The sequence below is a fragment of the Phaseolus vulgaris genome, chromosome 4 (assembly GCF_051622355.1).
Source record: "Phaseolus vulgaris cultivar YP4 chromosome 4, ASM5162235v1, whole genome shotgun sequence".
In the NCBI taxonomy this organism is placed as follows: Eukaryota; Viridiplantae; Streptophyta; class Magnoliopsida; order Fabales; family Fabaceae; genus Phaseolus; species Phaseolus vulgaris.
Window position 1 is genome coordinate 10,694,099 of NC_143501.1, and position 11,528 is coordinate 10,705,626.

At 34.4% G+C, this 11,528-nt stretch overlaps 1 long non-coding RNA gene across 2 annotated transcripts; it reads right to left on the reverse strand.

Annotated features, from left to right (window-relative positions):
- Window positions 1-2,587: 2,587 nt before the first annotated feature.
- LOC137837199 (uncharacterized) lies at window positions 2,588-7,678 on the reverse strand. 2 transcript variants are annotated; one of them, XR_011085390.2, is made up of 8 exons: window positions 6,643-7,678; window positions 6,449-6,563; window positions 6,260-6,321; window positions 5,325-5,384; window positions 5,012-5,094; window positions 3,637-3,803; window positions 3,444-3,561; window positions 2,588-2,756 (listed from the first exon to the last, which is right to left on the reverse strand). It is a non-coding gene; the product is annotated as an uncharacterized LOC137837199 (long non-coding RNA). The 2 variants fall into 2 exon arrangements; XR_011085387.2 differs by having other exon boundaries at window positions 3,444-3,803.
- Window positions 7,679-11,528: the final 3,850 nt, after the last annotated feature.

Below are 11,528 nucleotides of genomic sequence, written 5' to 3' on the forward strand. Positions count from 1 at the left end.
TTTGTAAGCTTTTTAATATGCATCCAGTTTGTTTTTCAGCAAAACTTTTAAAACGATGGAAATCTGAAAAAACTTGAGATTTAGATGATATGAGATAAAGCCATGTAAAGTGCAAATAAGCATCAAGAAAGGCTAAGTAGTACCGAGATCCATTAGATGAATAGTATGGAGAAGGACCCCATATATCAGCAAAAACAAGTTCAAGAGGACAAGTATAAACAGTTTCAAAATCATGAAAAGGTAATTGGTGATGTTTAGCAATAGTACAGTTTTCACAAAACAGAGTGTTTAATACATGGTACTTTGCACAATTTTATTACTCAGGTCACAATGTTATAGGAAGCATGACCAAGGCGATTATGCCATAGTTGAAACTTAGAACACACAAAATTAACACTAATATTGCATACAGAAGGTTTGAGTTTGTGAGTAAACGGAGGAAACACATAAAGACCATCTTTAAGTTTTCCTTGTAGAATGATCCGCTTTGTATCCTGCTGTTTGACAAGGCAGTAACCATAATAGAATTTAAAAAAGACATTATTGTCTTTAGAAAACTTAGAAACACTTATAAGATTTTTGGTGATGTTTGGAACATGAAGAAGTCAGTGTTATGGTAAGGAGTAATGTAAGTGGCAGAGCCAATGTGAGTAATGGGAGTACCTGAACCATTACCTAACTTTACATCCTCGATGCCATTATAATTGGATTTAGTGGTAAAAGCATTGAAGTCACTTGTGAGTGATGTGTAGCACCGCTGTCAGGATACCAACGAGGATCGGTGACCGTAGATGGTGCTCCCAAAATAGATGGTTCAGCAGATTCATTCGCTGAAGCAAAAATTTCAGTAGCATTAGCATTGATAGAGCTATTTGAATCGGTGTCATACATTTGCCAATAACAGAGAGCTGTGTGACCCATCTTTCCACAAATTTGGCACTAGATCTTGAAATTATGGTTTCTTATTGACGCTCCAGAAATTCTATTTGACGCTCCAGAGAAAAGATTTGAGGGTTGTCCACCACGACAACCACCTCTATGATTTTGATTCATCCATGGTTTGGTGTATGTGGGGTTTGACGGTTGCCAAGAAGCTGTTGAAATATGTGCTTGAACAATACCAGAATCCAACAATCGATGTTTGTCAAAATGTTCCTCTTGAGCAAGCAGAAGAGCCTCAATGTCTTCAACTGTGTATGGATCGATGCGAGAGGAGACAGAAGTAATGAAACCGTCATATTCGCCAGGTAAGCAGTCCAGAATAGCTTCAATTTGATCATCGATCGAGATTGGGGCACCGACAGCGACAAAGGTATCCACGATTTTCTTTTGATTAAGAAGATAGGTGGAAATGGAATGATCTTTCTTAGGATTGCGTAACTGTACCTTGAGTTTCTTGATTTTGGCTCGAGACTGAGTTCCATGATACGTATGCATTTTATTCCAGATTTGATACATTGTGCCACCATTTTCGTCAAGATTGGCGTTGTCATGGATGCGAGAAGCCAGACAACGAGAAGGTGATCTTGTTGTTGATGCTGAAGAAAAACAGGGTTAAGAGTGGGCGATTCTGGATTTTCAACAGTGCTAAATTCTGGAGGTGATGAAGACTCCTCCAAGAATCGTGAAAGATTGAAACCATGTACAGTGGTAGTGACTTGTTTGCTTCCAAAGAAAAAAGTTATCATCATCCAATTTCAACGAAATTGGAGTAGAGAAAGTATGAGGTGTGAAGGAAGAAACACTAGAAAAAATTTCAAGATTGGTAGCCGAAGAAGAAGAAGAAGGGGAAGACATGAGTAAGAATAACTTTGTATACCATGTGAAGAGAAGGGTAAAAGAATAAAAGTAGAGTGAGAGTTTGAGAAAAGGAAAAAGTATATCAATCACTACAAAAAAAAGTGTATATTGTGGCGGTTATTTTCGTATAAACTGGCGTTTATAACCGCCGCAATATACGCTTGTGGCGGTTTCCCAAACCGCCATAGAACTGGCCGCCACAAAGTTTTATGTGGCGGTTTTATACTACCCGCCGCAACACCCGCCACTTTAAAAATAGTGTAAGTAGTGGCGGTTTTTGTATGTAAGTACTGTCAGTTATAACCGTCGTAATTTACATTCATTGAAGAAGACTCTGACACCATAATAAACATAAGTAGTGGCGGTTTTAACTGACGTAATTCTAATTCTGAATAAATAAAATTTAACCACCACTTTTTTGTAATTTCTTTTATAATCTATTTTATACAATTATTAAATTTAACCACCACTTTTTTATAATCTGTTTTATAGAATTATAAAATTTAACCACCACTTTTTCATAATATAATAAAATAATGTATAAAGTTATAATCATCCATTCATTTCATTAAAAATTAAAGCACGCATAATAATGTTCAAAATTTGTATGGAATTGAAAATTAAAACACATAAACCCAAATTTAACCACCACTATTTTATAATCTTTTTTATAATCTGTTTTATACAATTATAAAATTTAACAACCACTTTTTCATAATAAAATAAAATAATGTATAAAGTTCTAATCACTCATTCATTTCATTGAAAATTAAAGCACACATAATAATGTTCAAAAGTTTATATATAATTGAAAATGAAAACACATAAAAAATTCATGCATCCTTAATAAAGTTTAAAATAACAACACATAATTGTTCAAAAGTACAAGGCAGTCCAGTATATCATCATGATCAATACATCATCATCAATTAAGCACTACTTCCAATATCCGGTACCTGAAATAAGTTAAAATATGTTCACAGTTAATTGACAATTTTTAAAAAATAAATGAAAACAGTATTAGAATAAAATTTCACAATCATGGGATAGATTCATCATTCAAATACCTGAAATTGTACTTAAGCTCAAGAAGAAATGCGGCACAACAACTAGTACAAGCTTGGCACAACTTAATAACATTGTAGCATAGTAAGAATCCTAATAATTCAACAATAGAAATCTAGGACAACAGTAGACCTGATTTGCTAGCATAATAGCCTTACAAATTAGACATTATTTGGACATCTCCTTTCACTAAAAAAATAATGTAATTTCTATAGGATGTTGAAGCATTCTTGAAGATTCTAAACTACTGCAAAATGAATATATGTTTTAATTTATTTCAAGAATGCCAATTATATTTCAAAACTGAAAAGAAAAACTTAATATTTGCACCTCTAAAACAAATTTCTGTGAAATAAAACTGAAAACTTATATTACATCCATAAATCATTATAATTTATTTCAGTCCCTTGTATATTACAACCTCAAATAGTGTTAAAGATAGGTCCCAATTGAAAGAGAAGTGTAGAATGCACATGGCATAAACAATAAATTAACACTCTTGAAAATGAAAATGTTTCAATTATTGAAACTTTTGAATAATACATTACTAAAATTACACCATAAACAGAGGAATTTACCAGCTTTAGAGAGCCTACGAGCTTCTGACTTTGCCCATGCAGTGAATTCTTCTTCTTGACCAACAACAGACAGTTGAAGCCGGTCTTTCAGAATTGCTAAAAGCTTCTGCTCCCTTTTCTTTTTACATGCCTATGGTTACAACAAAGAAACAGTACAAATACCTTCATCATAAAGATTTGAGAAAAAAAATACCTTCATCTTTTCTTGAATTTTTTTGCCTCTGAACTTCAGGATCCTATATGTCTTCATCAATCTCTATAGATGTTAAAGAAGCCAGTGCAAGTTGTCCAATATATTCTTCAAAAACTTCACTTCCGAAAATCATTCCAAATACAGCTGTAGGGTCCATCATGGAATCTCTGAAAAAATATCAGTGTATTTAGCAGGTTTCTGAATCCATGAAAACATTTTGTTACATTAGATTCATCTTGAAACATCTAAAATAATTATTTTAGTGGATTCCTCATAAATAAACAAGCCTTAATTGGTTGATATAGATTAATACTAATTTTGGGAGTTACGTTATAAACTAATTTTAGGACTTTATTTTACTGTTTGGTATTATTGCAAATTAGCTAGAATTGTTTGTCTTTCCTTTTAGATAATATAGAATCGATCGAGATTTTATGGTATCACATTTTAGTCTTAAAATCGTGAGATAGAGATATTGTACTCTTAAATAATTGTCATTCTAGTGCAATACAAAACAGAGAAGTTCATTCTCTCATCCTTCAAATAAAAAGATAATAGGTCTCCACTATAATTTTGATACCTCAACATATAGTGGAAAATACTCACATAACTAGCACACTTGATCAAGTTATAGATTTTCTATAAACAACACTCGATTAATTGAGAATATTTTTTCAAAACCTTTCTTGTACATTTGAGCAAATACTACAAAATATCTTCAATGAGTTTCACTAAGTTTGGTTAGACTTGCTTTCTAACTTGCAACAAAAAGAAAAATAACCTATGAGGTTGTCAACAATGGCAAATACTATTAATAACATAACAAACACCATGTTAGGCACCTTTCTATGCTCAATCATGCGGGAATGATATATCAGAGGACACAAAAGGTAGGTTTGTGAATATTGGAGAGTGAAATTCTGATAAGCTGAGTACATGAGAGAAGGAGGGGAGGTAAAAGGGGCACAAAAAGATTTATGTGGTTTTCAACAGTGAGGAAGCAAGCCCCTTTAAGTGCCTATTGTATCTCTATCTTTTCACTTGTTTCTTTTACTTCATTTTACAGTAACTCTAAATCATTGTCTAGACTTGAATCACATTAATATATAAAGAGATTCAACAACATGCACGTAGAGTATATTCAGTTACATATGTTCGGTTCCGATTTAAATTTGACAACAACTGGATATAGTAACAAGAAAAGGAAAATTCAATGAATACAGACAATTATACCAAAAACTTCTTTTTGATAAAAACCTTCACAAGTTATCTTTGAATTGCAAAAACAACACTTCACTATTTGATGGAGCATTAATTAATTGCAAGCAATTATTAGCTAATTAATGGTGAGTAATGGAAGATAATATAAACTTACTGTGGTAATCCCTCCTTTCTATTTTTATCATATGCTTCACGCTTCACGGGGTCACTTAAAACCTGGTAAGCCTCACCAAGTTTCTAGTAAATATACAAAGATACCAGACTTAGAAAAGTATATTGAGAAAATAAACCAAACTGAATAGAGGGAGAAATTCAAAATGTATAAATACTTCTATATTTTATACTGTAAAACGTCTAAAAGTAAGAACTAAGAAGGATGGCATAACTTTGTTAATAATGGTCTCTATTAAATATATCTTCGTTTTGAGAATCCGACAAAACATAAAACAGAGCTTCTTATTGCTTACTTGAAAATTTTCTACAGCCTTAGGATCCCCAGGATTTTTATCAGGGTGAATAATTCTTGCCTGAAAAGGGAAGAGAGAGAGATTAACATCTATTAAATTGAAAAAAAGGAGGAATTGTCAAGTTTAAGATTTAGTTAGAAAACAATATAAAAAGGTAAAACACAAGCATGAATGAAGTTTTCTAAAAATTTAATGTAAAAGTAACTAGAAGAGAGCCATCATTTCTTCTACTCTCTCCCAAAATTCACCCTATATTTTTTGTGTCACCAATTAAGAGTTTTCTGGAGAGCACATTTGAAATTAACAGCTACCAAGGCAGAACAAGATCAATAAACAACTTCAACCTTTGGGCTTATTCAAATCCAACTTTCAGACACAATTCAAAATAGAAAATGCCAAATTAACCAAGGCAGTCTAGTTATATGAAATTGTTGTATAGCACTAGTCTTAGAATGGATAAAAAAATTAAAATTAAACCATCAATTCAGTCCATGAAGCATCACCCTCTCTGCTAAATTGTCCTTAAACTAATGAAAGCATACATGTAGCCACTAAAGTATTACAAATCATGCTACATAGTCCCTAATGTGTTGAAAAAATCTTCAAACCAGTTCCTCAATTTCTGTAAAATATATCAAATATTGATGGATATTCAATACTCTATGGAGATAACTTATATAATTTCATTATTTTAAGGACCATTTAGATGAGGGGTGATACTTCAAATACAAATTGATGGTTTATTCAAAATTAAACAACAAAAAAACCAAAGCCATGTTTATATAACCACCTAGTCGATTCCATAACACAAACACATAGTATAATCAAATTCAACATTCCATCAGATTAGGTAACAGTACAAGAACATTTCGAATATATGTTTTTGGTTGTACAAATCAGAAAAAGTGAAGGACATTCATTTCATTATTTATTACCTTGACATAATAAGCCTTCTTAATATGCTAGACTTAAGGACAAAAGGATAAAGTTGAGTGACCTGCAACAAGTTAGAAATACAAGCAACAAATAAATATACGTCCAAAGAAATAAACAAGACCATCGAACATCACTAGTTATCTGCTTAATAATAGAAATATGGACAGGTGGGTAAAATGGATTTGCACCTTTAATCAACCATGTGTCCCACTTCTATTTGTTTAATTTTTTCTCGTCGTATGAGAAATTCTCAAGAGTATTGACGTGATGCAACCAACCTCCACAATTGTATCGATGGACATTCTGTCAAACATGTTACAATCATAATTTTAATCTAAGATTTCATTTAATCTTTAAGCTATTGTGGAAAATGGGCTCAAACCTAGGGTTGTCGAAGAGGAGCTTCAGGTGCTCTTTGTCTCTTGCTGAAGAATTTGTCTCCACATGAGGTTGCTTCCCATCTCCGTTCGTAATCGCACAACCTCTAAAATTGATAAGACCATAGATCAAGCTCACAAAGAGGACTCCCTCCCCTGCTCACGAGTCAATACACCCTTTGAGACTTCATTTTGTACCTACTGTTCTGAAAATATTTAGTATAATTGTTAGATCTGCAACTCCGTTAACTAAAAACATCATCGCCCTCTCTAACTACCTCAAGCCTATTGACTTCATCATTGGCACAAAAATGAATGATACGAGAATATCAAATGTCCCACAAACCATTTCAATACAGGAGGAAGAGTGCACAACAATCAAATTATAAACGAATTGGGAATCCAATTTAGAAACCAAACCAAGAATCATCGAAATCGTAATTGTTGCGATGATGAACTTTTGAAATCGTTGCGCGGAGGGCGTCCTTCAAGCCGGCGGCGATGGCGGACAGAACAAACGGCGACAATGGTTTTCTGTGAAGGAGTGTTAGGTTTTGCGGTGAGAGGGTTTGCGGAGACCGAGTGTTTGCGTGAGAGTGAGAGGGCATGAGAGAGGCTTTGGCGAGAATAGTGACTGTGAAAGTGAGCGAGAGTGTTTGCGATGAGAGTGAAGGGTTTCACGAAAAGAGTGAAGAGTGAAGGGAAGGGTTTACAGAGAAGAGTGAAGAGTTTGAGGGTGCCGTGAATGAAGAGTGAAGGTTTGAGGTTTTTGGAGAGAAAGAAGATTAGGGTTTGTGAGTGAAGAGGATTCCTAAGAGTAAAATTGATGAGGTTTCCAAAAAATAAATTGAGAAAGAGAAAAGGTACAAAGGAAAGAAAAACGCTGGAGAGTGTATATTTCAAAGGAGATTTGTGACACTTTAAAATGACACAATCTGCACGATGATTCTGGCGGTTACTAAAACGTCGTATTAAGCAGAAATTTGTGGCAGTTATTAATAACCGTCACATTAAAACTGTCAATTTATACATAATTTTTTGTAGTGAATTATTCATATAACAGATCACATTTACAAGTATATATCAAGGAGTTATAACCAATAGGTGGTTACAACAGAAAAGACTAAAAAGAGAAGAGATATATTATCCCTTTACACATTCAAAGGCAATGTTTTAAATAATAAAAAATTATCTTATGGTAAGATTTTAAGAAATAACATAATAAAGTTTTAAAATGTTATATCTATTTAAGTTATTACCAAAAGAAAATAAGATTATATCAAGCTAAATACAACAGATAAAGTTTAGCACCACAACTGAATTTGAAATGAGTGTGATTAGGGTGATGATCTAGTTTTTCAGTTTTTGCTTTATTTTTATGATTTATGAATCAATTAAGATGATCTGTTTTCCATTCTACTATTGCCAAGGTATGTTTGCCACCACAGGCAACAAGTTTAGCAAACCAATGTCCCTCAGCTTCAGTGGCAGTGAGACTGTGAGGAGGAGGAAGGTTTATAGGTACCTCCATTGGTTGACCAGTCGTCACTTTCCTACCATATCCAAGACGTCCATGGTCACCTCTACCAAACTGCAAACAGTTCAAGCAAATCAATTAAATTTGGTATAAAAAAGAGAAATAAAGATGGCATAGAAAATACTTATAGAAAACATGCGACCATCACGGGTTAATGCCACTGAGTGAGTACCTCCACAGGATACCTGACCACAAATCAATTATCTTCATATCACAAAAAATTATTACCCTTCAAAATTCTTTCGTTAGATTGTGGCGATTAGTACAAGATATGAAGCAACAACATGAAGTCGAAAAGGTTCCTGTGAGGAAAAAGCTAAATTTACATCTTCAGAATTTAAATAGTTTAAGATGTTTTGGTTCTTCATTTTGGAGCATGAATGATGTCAAAGTGAGATAAAGGCTAGAAAGTGATTGTTGTGGTTACCAAACATGACATTGACGCAGTGTAGAAAGAAAAAGGGTACCTGCACAATATCTTCCTCAACGAAAAGTTGAACCTTCTGGGGTATTTTACTGCTCTTTGATGGAAAAAATGCACGCGAAAGTAATAAACATAATCACGAAACAATGCAAGAAAATAAACGACACAAGATTTAACGTGGTTTGGTCGTCAACTGCAAGCTACATCCACACGAAAAACTATTAGGTTTTCATTTGTTTCCTGTTGCACACCAATTACAAGTACAATGATCTCTTTAAATAGAAATTATAAAGGGGACACAATGATTAAGCACACTCACTAAACATGGTGTCTAGTCATCCCATCCTAACAGAAATCAAACTTTGTTGTTTGCTAGTCTTACCTTTCCAAAGTCTCCAATAACTAGATTCTATACTGCTTCACTATTGTGGGTAGAATGAAATGAAGCACCAGAATCCATGACCCAGGAATCCACACTACTATCCGCACAACAAACTAAGAGGTCCTCGTCCGCGAATTCTTCTACAATGTTGATTTGTTTATCATTTGGGCATTGATTCCTGAAATGCTCCTCCTCTTTATATTTCCAACATGTTACACTTGAGCAATCCCGAGGCTTTGACTGACTTCTTCTTTTGTTCTTGCTCCCATTATCTCTGATGTTTTTCTTACCTCTGATGACATATAGCGATTCACTAGATAATTCCCCAGAATTCCTTCTTCACAAATCCTCGCCAAGAATGAGATCACGAATCTTCTCAAAAGTGAATCCATCAGATTCCGCTGAACTGGTAACTGTTGTAACCGTTCCGGACCAACTATCAGGCAAAGACGATAACAGTAGTAAAGCTTGAACTTCATCATCGAACTTAATGCCCATTGACGTAAGTCTGGCTAAGATCATATTGATGTGCTCAGTAACTGAACTCGCAAATCCTCAATTTGCAAATCCTCGCATATGATATTGCAATTTCCTCTAGCTTCTCGTATGGTTATGAGAGGTCCCTCCCACTATTTGGATTGGAAAGAGCTAGGAAGCTCCTAAACTATAGGGAAGGCAAAAGGAAATGTGGAAAATTGTTGTTGGTTCGCAACAAAAATTAAATAAGAAATCAAGCCTTAATATGGAGGAGGAAAGGGAAAAAGATGGTGAGAAAAGAAAAAATAGTGAGTCGAGCAACAACCCTAGTTATAGAAATATTTTTAAGAATAGAGTTAGTACACAAGCTACCAACACTGATGTGATTCCAATAGCCATATAGAGAAAGGTTCTTGACCTTCTTAGGAATCACCTTGAGTTGGACATTATAGAGGCACTTTTCTTAGAGTTGGATCATTGTTCTAAGACAAGAACTCACCAAAAACTAGTACCAAATCCCAAACTCATTTGGATGAACCAATTTTAGTCAAATTGAACCGAACAAAAGAGTAAGAAAAGCAAAGGAACAAGATGAATGGACTGAAATATAAAACTGCCGAACCAAAACTCATAAAAAACAGTAAGAACACCAAACCAAAACTCAAGAACACAAGCTAACAAAAACAATAGAAAGAGAAGAAAGGAAGGAGAAGAGAGTGCTCATGAAGATGGAAGAATGTTGGATGATCTCGCCACTAGAAGTGTGGAATGCTCCTAGATGAGAGTGATGCCGCCACTTGAGGACTCCAATGATCCATCAAGATAAGACTAGAGAAGAAGGCTCAAAGCTCTCCAAAGTTCACTCAAAATTTGAGTAGAGTTTTCTTAGATTAATTCCAATCTGAATTTTACAAAGAGAGCACCTCTATTTATAGCCTAAGGTGCTGAAAATGCAAGCTAAAACAATTCAAAATTCCCTCCCAAATCATTCTAGAACCGGCGCCTATTCTATGCATGAGGAAGGTGTGACCCTTTCCTTCACTTTGGCACCTCCTATTCTACTTCTACACCTATCTACTAATACACCCCCCCAAAGCTCCTAACTAAAGCCTACAAGATGCTAAAACAAAAGAGGTTTCTAATGTTTCCCTCTAAGCACCTTCAACTAAAGAAATTACAAAAAGAGAAAATAAATGTCCTCTAGCTCCCAAAGCTTTGAACATGCTTCTTGTAATCCTTTGAGGTGGACTTTGACCTCCATGGGCGTCTTCTATTTGTGCCTCCACCTCGTCTTGATCTTGTTGATTGGCCTCCATGTCCTCTTGAGCTTGATCTCCATCAAACACCAACAACATGTTTAAGAAAAGTTTAAGAGGGGAAACATGTCAAGCAATTGTCAGGTTCTTCTATAACAACACTATACCTTTCAATGAGGTAAAGAGTGAAGAATTCACTGCTATGTTTGATTTGGCTTCAAGACATATCCTTGGATTTAAACCTCCATCTTATCATGAGATTAGAGTCAAATATTTGAAGGACGAATTTACAAATACATTAATTGCTTTACAAGTACATAGGGATGGATGGAAGAAAACAGAATGTACGATTATGATTGATGGTTGGACCGATAAGAAAAGAAGGACAATCATAAACTTCTTGGTGAAGAGCACAAAGGGAACTGTATTTCTAAAGTCCATAAATGCATCTTCTATATCTAAAATAGCTGAGAAAGTTTTTTAAATGATAAATAACATTGTTGAAGAGGTGGGAGAAGACAACGTCATTCAAGTTGTGACTGATAATGCAGCAAATACAAAGTTGTTGGTCAAATGTTGATGGCAAAGAGGAAAAGACTATTTTGGACACCTTGTGTCACATTGTGTTGACTTAATGTTGGATGATTATGAGAAGAAGATTCCAATTTATGAGGAGACAATATCAAAAGGTAAAAAAAGATATACCTTTATCTATTCAAGATCTTCTCTAATTTCTCTACTACAACATTTCACAAAAGGAAGATATTTAGTAAGACCAAGTATTACTCGATTTGTTAAATCTTACTTGACATTAG